At 36.1% G+C, this 10,225-nt stretch overlaps 1 non-coding gene across 1 annotated transcript; it reads right to left on the reverse strand.

Moving 5' to 3' along the window:
• Positions 1-4,901: 4,901 nt before the first annotated feature.
• On the reverse strand, positions 4,902-4,973 carry Trnaa-cgc. Its single transcript has one exon. It is a non-coding gene; the product is annotated as a tRNA-Ala (tRNA).
• Between the last annotated feature and the right edge of the window lie 5,252 nt (positions 4,974-10,225).

Here is a 10,225-nt window from a genome sequence, read left to right on the forward strand (position 1 = left end):
GATGTGATGTCTTACAATTTGGCTTAGTATCGTAGTTGCTGAGAGTCAACTATTTGCTATTAATTTTTATGTAGGCGTTGTAGGTAATTATTTTTGATCTATTGCATCTTTTTCTATAGGTATGAATTTTATTTTAGGTCCAGATTAAGAACAGTACATTAAATACTTTAATTCATCGGTGTAACTGCTGCAGCTATGTATAACATTTCCTTACTTCATGAAATGGCCTATTTATTAACCCCCGACGCGGGGTGTTATAAGTTTGACATGTCTGTGTGTGTGTGTGTGTGTGTGTGTGTGTGTGTGTGTGTGTGTGTATGTGGCATCGTAGCTCCCAAACGGATGATCCGATTGTAATGCGGTTTTTTTTGTTTAAAAGGTATGTCAGTCGGGAGTGTTCTTAGCTATGTTTGGTGGAAATCGGTTCAGGTCTTCAAGGTCATCAGCTCGTTTGCTAGATGTGATAGGAATGTTACACGATCAGTTTACTTGCAAGTATATGTGGGATCTGAAATTTGAAACACAAATGTCTTTTGGAACCACTGAGCTGGTCTGCTGTTAGGGCACGAAGGTAGGAGACGTAACCCTGAACTGCCTTTTAGTAAACCCATCGAGTTTGGGCTCGTTGAATTTGTCTTGACAAGTTCTCTTCATGTTTCTGATTGACGAGAACCTGATGCTGGAAATGGGATGTGGCGGATGAAACCCTGAAATGCCGGAATGAAACGGATAAACCGATTTATATTTTTGCTGAAAATCTAGAATGTCCAAATGTTTCTCAATCTGTGCAATTCTCCCAGAGCCAGTTTGTCATGAGGATTGTTAAACAGCTTCCTTTGGCCGAGATCGCATATAGCGATAAGATGGGGCTTAAGATAAAATAAATTAAATGAAAGAAGGAAAAATTAAGGAGCTCCTTTAAAAAGCATGAAATAAAATTAAATTATAAATTTAAAAAAACCCCCGACCCAAAAAAGTACGCAATAATTATGACAAAAGGTTAAAAACGCTAAACCCTATAAAAAGCAAAAAATAACTTTTAACACTACGTAAACTAAATTTTGACGTGTCGGGGGACCGCTTTTTACCTTCATAAATACTTACATAAATCAAATGATACCTACCTAATTACAACATTCGTTAAAAAAAAAACACGTATCTAAAGTAATGAATTAGAGCGGTCCCCCGACACGAAAAAATTTAGTTTACGTAGTGTTAAAAGTTATTTTTTGCTTTTTATAGGGTTTAGCGTTTTTAACCTTTTGTCATAATTATTGCGTACTTTTTTGGGTCGGGGGTTTTTTTAAATTTTTCTATGAAAAGTTTGCATTCCATCACTTAATTAAAATTTGATCAGATCATTAATCGTTAAATTTTCTAAATTTTTATTCATCCGCATTTGGCCGAGTATGAAATTATGTTATGGAACTCAATATGTATCGTTTTTCAGTGGATTGCGGGTGAAAATGCGGGAAATATGTAGGTACTTTACTACATAAAGAAATTATACTTCTAACCACCATAACCTATATGTTCAAAAGCCACCATTTCTATGAGTTCGCGGAAAACCCATGGGGTGTGGGGACAAATTGTACACTCCCATGGGAAATCTGCGGTTATTAGCTGTCAATCATAGCGTGCGCCCCCATAGGTAATGGCAGGGAACCGAGATTCTTTTGTGACGAAGAATTTTATTTTTTAGTTTTGTACCTATGTTCGTGGATTTTAAAGATCTGTTTTGATTTTTTTTTTGATTTCTCAGTTTGAATGAAGCATTTGTCTGTATGATTAAAAATACTCGGATAGCCAGATGTTGGGAAGCAAATAAAATCAAGGTACAAAATCCTTGGGATTACCGCAGCCCAACACACAGGGTTCCAAAGCGAAATAAGCTTGGTATTAGTCAGAGTTTGATGACATCCTAAAAAGAGGTACTTACATAAAATCGTATTTCTTTATTTTCATAGTTGGGTGAAATAAATTACAGTCACTTATCAAAGTACATTTAATCAATATATCAACAACAAAAAAAATGCAACTACCAATATATCAAAGGACAATATTAACGTACGTTGCACTTATTTATGCACGGCGACATCATCAAAAAAGCTCTTGGAGGTGCTGGGGCTCGAACCCAGGACTTTCAACGTTAGAAGCGGAAACTCTGCCACTGAGTTACACCCCCGATGAAAGGGTATTCTAATATTAGAGTTTTCATCCCACCTTGATATCCCTTAACAACATTAATCATAACCACGAAACTCTGTATGAACACCATTTTGGACATGTTGTTCTGGCCATCTTAGTAGGGCATTTCATGATCCCCAAAACAAAGTTATTCAAGGCCCTTGGCCCTAAAAGAATACTTACAAACCAAACAAAAAAACTCACAATTCATAATAAAACCAACAAAATGCCAACCCATTAACACAACGAAAAAGCAATCAGACCGACCACTGCAGCCAAAAGGTCAGACCTTCAGACTAGCCACTCTTTAAGGTAAACCCCAGTAAGTACTACCGGCCCATGAATACTTGATGACGCCCAAAATGTCAGACCAAATGGAATAACTGATGAACTACGACTTTATCAGCCGAATATATTGGTTAATTTTTTAGTGGTGATTATAGATTTGGTCATCTATTATCAAGGCCAGTTTGGTGTGGTTACTACCATATCTTTAATAGGTTGTAGGGATATGCCTAGTCTATAGCGTAGGCTAAGGCCATGGTAACTGAATGGTAGGAAGGAGTACAACACTTTGAATTAAAAATTATTTAAATACTGGTGAAAAAAGCTGCGATTTTTTGAACCTATTGCTGACATCTGGCTTGTGAGATGCCCTGCTCACACGATAAAATGAAGATGCAATAGGTAGTATTGGTCGATTTGGGTTGTGCCGGATCATTCTCAAGAACTTAAAGAATGTTGTGATGATGCTGGGTAAGTTACTGGTAACCGCGGAAACTAAGAAACTCCATTTTCAAGCTACATTTTATTTGCAGACCTTAAATAAACCAGTTAAACATCACACAAGATATTCCCATCGACAACGTATTAAAACCTCCATGGATATAAAATAACAAAAAAAGGTGTGTTATAGTCGCGTTAGATTTCCGAACGGATTACCGCCGCCGTGGAAATTGAGTCGCAGCTTCATTTCCTGAGTCGAGCAAAGTTTTCAGTAGCTGCGTTCGTTGGTTGGATATTTTTGTCGGCGCTAATCTTGTGACTGAATGGATGGGGTATTTTTATATTATAAAGTTATTTATAGAAAATCGAAGATTGCTATAAAAAGATTTTGCGAATTATGGATGGAAGAGCTCACTTATCCGTTACACCTACACACCTATAAGTATTTTTAATTCAGCTACTGTTAAAAAATATTTTGGTGTGCTGCCTTTGCATGTCCTTCTTACGACAGCTATAAAAACCTTCTATAAAACCTTAGTAACTTTATATTAAATTGATAAGTAAGTTCTATAAAATCGCACTTCATCTATCCATTCCATACCAAGATCAATGACCTTAACACCTTCACAGCCACTGGTCATCTCTCATACTATTGCTGATCTATAGTTATACAACGAAGGTAAGGTTTTACAATACTTTATCAAGGGGATGCTACAGGATTGTCCCAAAAAGTCACCGCCGTTTTTGGTACTATCAACAAAAAAGGTTTTTTTAGCACATCAAAAAACTTTTTACAAAAAAATTAAACCGACTTCCCAAAACACTAAAAAGCAAAAAAAAAAACTATTTTTAGGTGCATCGGCCTAGAAGTCGGTGTCTAATGGATGTTACTAAGTTAATTTTGCCACCGACTTCTAGGCCGATGCACCTAAAAATAGTTTTTTTTTTTGCTTTTTAGTGTTTTGGGAAGTCGGTTTAATTTTTTTGTAAAAAGTTTTTTATTTAAAGCTTTTCAGTGATACGAATAGTTGTCACTATCCATACAAGTGAGAAGTTCTCATCAATACAAAGAATATAAGTCCAAATACGAGGTATTTTACATATTCAGTTGTCGAGTTCCCTCGACTTACTTTCTCTGGTCTCCATCATCAGGTCAGCTCCAAACCTTCACTGTTGCAAAGGTCTTGTCAATACAAATAATTTAAGCCCAAACACGAGGTAATTTACATATTCAGTTGTCGAGTTCCCTCGACCCTCTCTGGTTTCCATCATCAGATCAGCTCCAAATCTTCACAGTTGAATAGTGCTTTTAGGCGTACACCTGAGTGTCAAGTTTTTACCCTATGTATGCCTACAACTTTCGAAGGTTGCCCTCGATTTCTCAGGGTTTCCATCATCAGATCCTGACCTGATGACTATGGGACCAACTGGCAGCTATTCCGAGTCGAACAAAAAAAGAATCACGTAAATCGGTCTATAAACCTCGGAGTAATCGATGTACATACATAGAAAAAAAAAAAAAAAACATACCGGCCGAATTGATAACCTCCTCCTTTTTGGGAAGTCGGTTAAAAATGACTACTCGTAATTGGCACACGCATACTGCGTATAAAAAACACCCGTGCTCAAAACACCGATGATATCAATTTAAACTAAAACATTTATAACCACAGCACGTGTATAAATTCAAAATTCAAAATAAATACTCCTTCAATTTGTCAGCAGTCATTTGATTTGAACGTCCAGGTGCGTGCCAATCGGATCCTCTAATAAAATGCTTCTGACCACACGTGCCGTGGTTGTTCGCTCTATTGGCGCGTGAACATTTGATAGACAGACTGACAGTTTGTGATTGTGTTTGAATAGTTATTTTGTGATTTATAAGGCGTGACGTATATGAAATAATAAAAAAAATGCAAATAAAAAGATTTGGGTGAAAAGAGAAAAAACAAAAATAAGGACATTAAAAAACATAAATAAAATGGATTTGGAGATGCTGGGATTTGAACCCAGGACTTTCAGCATGCGAAGCAGACACTCTACCACTGAGTTACATCCCCGGTGATAGGAACGTTGAAATAGTCCATCAAATCTTACGTACAGTATTATTACTGTTAACCCAAGAACGTGGGTTGTGTTTGGTAAATATGTACCGAATACAATATTATTTATTTACGTCTTTTTTTAGGAAATTAGTCAACATTTAGTTATTTTTTTAATTACTTAATTTAATTTGTTCGATCAATAATAGATACCAATTTTTAAACAAAAGTTAATAAAAATCGTAAAAAAACATCAAAGTTTATTCACTCACATTTAATCCGCTGGATGGCGCTGTTCACAATATTATAATCGGGCCGCCATTAAAACAACCGAGCGATTTCCCGCGCTCAGTATTATCACGCAAATTGTTTTTACAGAGGTTCCCTTTTAATTAACTAGTGGAAATAATAAAGATGCGGGGTGAAATTATTTTAATAAACCGCAACATAAACAATATCGCGTAGTTTTCGGATATTCAAAATAATGGGTGAGCAGAGTTACAGCGGTCATTATGGAAAACGTGACTTATTGTTATTATTTTGCCGATACTTTCCAAAACCTTTAAATTTTTTTATGACCAGTCTGTGACTTTCTGAGCAAATCGTCCGCATAATCAAATACTTACATATGTAACAAGTAATGACTCTTAAGTTATTTAAATAAAAATATTCATAAAAATACGACACTCATTAAAAAAAAAAGCAAACCACAAACATGAAAACACTGGCAGTCCATTTCCTGTGCCTGTTTAGCGACGCGCGAAAATCAAATAAAAATCATTGCGCGCCTCTTTTGTTCAAATCCCCTTCAACCCTTAAGTCAATGGTGACGTAATAATTACAAATGGCGGCCACCGGGCTGTCTCATTATCAGTTGAATGTAATTCTGCTGTGTATTGATTTTTAACTTGTAACTAAGTAACGCATCTGGCAATTTTGCTTGGTAAGTAGATGGGTAAAATTGATTCATAACGTAGGTTCTTTCAAGAAGAGGTGTTGGTCTGAATTGTACTTTGTTTTGACAGTCGTCATTTACCGGTATACGGACTCCTGATTCATACAGTTATCCGGTAACATGGTGATCGAAGTTTAATAGGCGGTCGCTCCATGTAAAACTCTGCATTCTAGTAGGTAAGTCCTGGTGGCCTATTCGTTAAAGCACCTGCCTCTAAAGTACTTTCGAGTGCGCGGGTTCACGATACGTAGTTTTTTTACTATTATGATGCCAATAGTGATCAACATCGGACAACCATTCTCATCAATTTCTGAGTCTCATCTGTTTCTGGTTATCTTCAGATTTTGCAAAGTTATTTGGCGTCTGTAGCGTGAAATATTTAGGTGCAGGTACCTAGTAACTAGTATTAATATAATGAGTGTGCAGGTATGTGTAAACTCGGTGTACAGTTAATATGTATGTGTGTGAGCCAGCGGTAAGTTGAGCGTCTTCAGTTTTGATAGTGACGCGGCTCACGAGTTGGGGATACTCTGGTGGTTTTATGTTGAAAGTTGTAAAGCACTGGGTGCTTGTTTTTATGTCAAGGCAATAGAGTCTTATTTTTACTGATGAGATTCAATAGGTATCTTTCATATATTTGTTTCTATAAGATAGTCTTATACTGAAATAGACTAAGAAGCGTTCTAATAAGAAAGTTTATTTTGCCTAATGGCATTCTGTGCTTTTCTTTAACTTTATTTAACACTTCGTTGATGCAGTACAAGAACTGTGAAGAAGGTTTATACAAATATAAACCGTTGGTAATCTGAATCAGAATTACGCCATTTATTTAACTTCCATCATTGCACTGAAGAGAAGCTAAAAGTAGCCAATTTCAGACAAGCAATTCTAATGATTTGACGTGTACACTGGTCCATCACGATTTTTAATTTTTTGTTCAATTTAAAAGGATTAAGTAAACAGTTTAAAAGAAGTTGCATTAACCTTTACTTCTAGTTACATGCTTATAATTGCAACTATATACATAATAATTGTATTTACAAACCAACAGCAAATAATATCAACATTAATAAAATCAAAAACACTCAAAACACACAACTATTAAAATTCCACAACACACGAACCGCACAACCAACTGCAATTCTGAGGATACCCGGATCCACTCGGATCGGATCGTGCACAGCGAGACAAGGACACACATACCCACAGTTCCCCAAGTGCGGGAGGGATAGCACACGTCTCGAGATGACCAGAGGCAGTTAGGGGTCAGGGGTGAACGCTCTCGGGTGAGATGTTATGGGTTCACAGTGACTTGCCTGCTGGCTATGGGCTATGGTGGTTATGGCCTATGGACTATGGGTTATGCGTTGGTTTTTGGTTAGGAAATTCGGTAGGCTAATGTCTATTTTGATGGCCATGTGAAGTGAGATGGACATGGAGTTGAAATTCGATGAGTGGTCTTATGATTAGTGAACTTCAAGTAATATTGCTGCTGCGAAGGATGCTACAAGTGCCGTTACAAGTTATGCAATACTTAAGGGAGGCAAAGCTATTAGACGAGAGTTATGATACATGTTAAGGCATGACAAATATTTGCTGCTTATGTAAAGGGAACTAACAAGTGAAAAGCTTCGATTTAATACATATAGTTTCGTTAGTACTCTTGTTAGACTTGTTACTTTTTAGTACCACTGGCAATTAGATACTCATGACTTTCCATAGCATTATTGAAAAGTGGATAGGTGGACCTTGTATTAACAATTATTAATAGATAACTGAATATTTTCCAATATACATAATAAGACCACCAACAAAGCTGAAAGACTCCTGTGATTTCAAGACAAAGACATTCAAAAATTCCAAATTTTATTATGATGAGAATATATTTAAAATTCTTACCCACCTTTGTCAACCTGCCATTAACTCAAAATTTTGTTTTGGAAAATAAATAATTTGTTTCCAACAAGAAAATGTTAGTGGTTTCTTTGAGAGCAAAACATAATTTGGGCCACATTAACAGTTGTGACGGTGCGTGAAATTCTGAACATTAGTGCTTATACGTCGGGTGATTTACGAGCAGTTGCGGCTTCGATTCCTGGCCGTGTAAAAATAGCCTGATGACTGGGAGTGTTACCTATATACTTGTATGTACTTATTTGGTTTGCAAATGTAATCTTTACTGAATTGTTTGGTCTATATATTTTTTTCAAGTCTTTGAGGACCTAAAATTACTGGTCAAGGATTTTTTTGAATAATCTTGTGTAGTTTTACAAAAGCTTTTCAATAAAGCTTATCACCATAAAAAACGTTTTTTAGAGCTAGTATTCAAGACACGCGAGTCAAAAAAACTGCCTAAAAAGAAGAAAAGAGAGTCGCAAAGCATTCTTGAATGTAAATCACACCTCATTTCCCGCATAGACAAAAAGGCAGACAGACAGACGGAGCTATTGTTTATATTCCACTAGATTAGAACGCCTCACGGAATTCCTTCAGCCATTTGTACAAAGAAAATGATATACTACTTATCCGTGCGTATGACGACACGCACGTAATCCACAAACTTCTAAATTCTTCCAAAAACCCAGAAAATGACTTCCGAAGTCCTTATTGCGAAGTCGCAAGGACTATCTGGTTAAGCAATCGGTAGTTTGTGGTCGTAAATAAAAGGGATGTTGCAAATCCACAAAATTCCGAGTGAAGAATAAAATATGACATGTGTGCCCCTGGTTGCAATAAAATAACAATTTTTGTGGCCGCCCCTCAGGCATAGTTTTAGTTTTTCGAATAGAGCAACTATTCGAGTAAGTAATTTTAGATGGTCTAACTTCTTGAGGGGTTTGTGCTGTGATTTGAAGTTTTTTTATAATATTCCCAATAAGAACTTAAATATGTATCATATATGAGATTTTTATAACGGTAGCGTTTTCTAACAAGAAACAGGAGAGGTAGATTATCCATCATTTACGAAAATAAAAAGTAATCTTATTAATTACTTCGAAGGCTAACTTGAAAAAAATCGAATGAAACATTTCGATCGATATCAACCATTCGATATTTTATAAAACACCAACACCGGACTATCAGACAAAATCAAACAGCATGCACAACCAAATGCAGAGCTTGTATGCATAACAGTGCAGTCAAATGAATAATTCAGGGAGGACATCACACGCCACAATTAAAGAGGGACGAATAGAAATCAATTAGCAGAGTCGGCTATTGATGAGTTATACCATTTACATGTCGAGATGCGCAAGTAGGGAGTACCAGTTAATTGTTTTACTGCGGTGTCAAGGTTTTAGGGTGAAGAATGGAATATTAATGGGTAGGGTTTGGGATATAGTGATATGATATGTGGAAGATTATGGTGATACATTTGTATCTGTGATGTGCCTAACTCTAATGTAGTAGCATACCATGATTTTTGTTGACTGCTTATTATTTTTAGCCACATTTACATTGATGACAATGAAAGCGGTCTTGAATAATCGGAGAAGTAGCCAACGTATAAATAAATAACGATAAATTCTGAAATCAGAATAAGAAGGCAGTGAAACTTAAGTACACTGAAGTTTATGTTTTTCACCTTTAAGCTTTACTTTCAGAGCACAAAATACATGATAAGATACACATAAATTAACCAAATCAAACCCAGAAATTAATTACTAATATCTGACCAGTAGCCCTGGTCATGAAAATGAACAGATGTTAATAAAAGTGCGCCCTGCAGATCGCCATAGACGCAACTGATCCATAGACCCACTGCATAATTGCGAGAACTATTATATGGGGTGCAATATCATTTATTAGGCATGCATATGACTGATGCAATAAATCTGGACATTTGAATATTATTGGAGAGTACATTCCAGATTTTATTTTGTGTTATGGTGTCTACTGGATGTGTTACATATAGTCGGATAATTTGAAATACTGGAAAAATCTAGTCAAGGCTTTTCTTTTTGAGCTATTTTGAGGGTCGTACTTTTGCTTATAAATATTTAGAAACAATTTTAGCCTTTGAAGAATTCATTGTTATATTCTCACCACCTTCTCGTGTCATTTAGAAATATTCTATTGTTCCTTCTTCTAACGTGGTGTTCTATCAACTCTCATATTTTAATCTTAATCTTTATTTCCCGAAATATCACTAACGGTCAGTCTATTTACTTCCAAAACCCTACCACCATTGTATCAATCTTCAACAAAGCGATCATTTCGCTCCATTTAGCTACTTAACTGTCAAAAGATCACTATTTCATTGCTTAACCAAGTTCCCACGATACTTAAACTGTATTTAAAGACATCGGAACAC

This window comes from Helicoverpa zea, chromosome 15 (genome assembly GCF_022581195.2).
Source record: "Helicoverpa zea isolate HzStark_Cry1AcR chromosome 15, ilHelZeax1.1, whole genome shotgun sequence".
Taxonomy (NCBI): domain Eukaryota; kingdom Metazoa; phylum Arthropoda; class Insecta; order Lepidoptera; family Noctuidae; genus Helicoverpa; species Helicoverpa zea.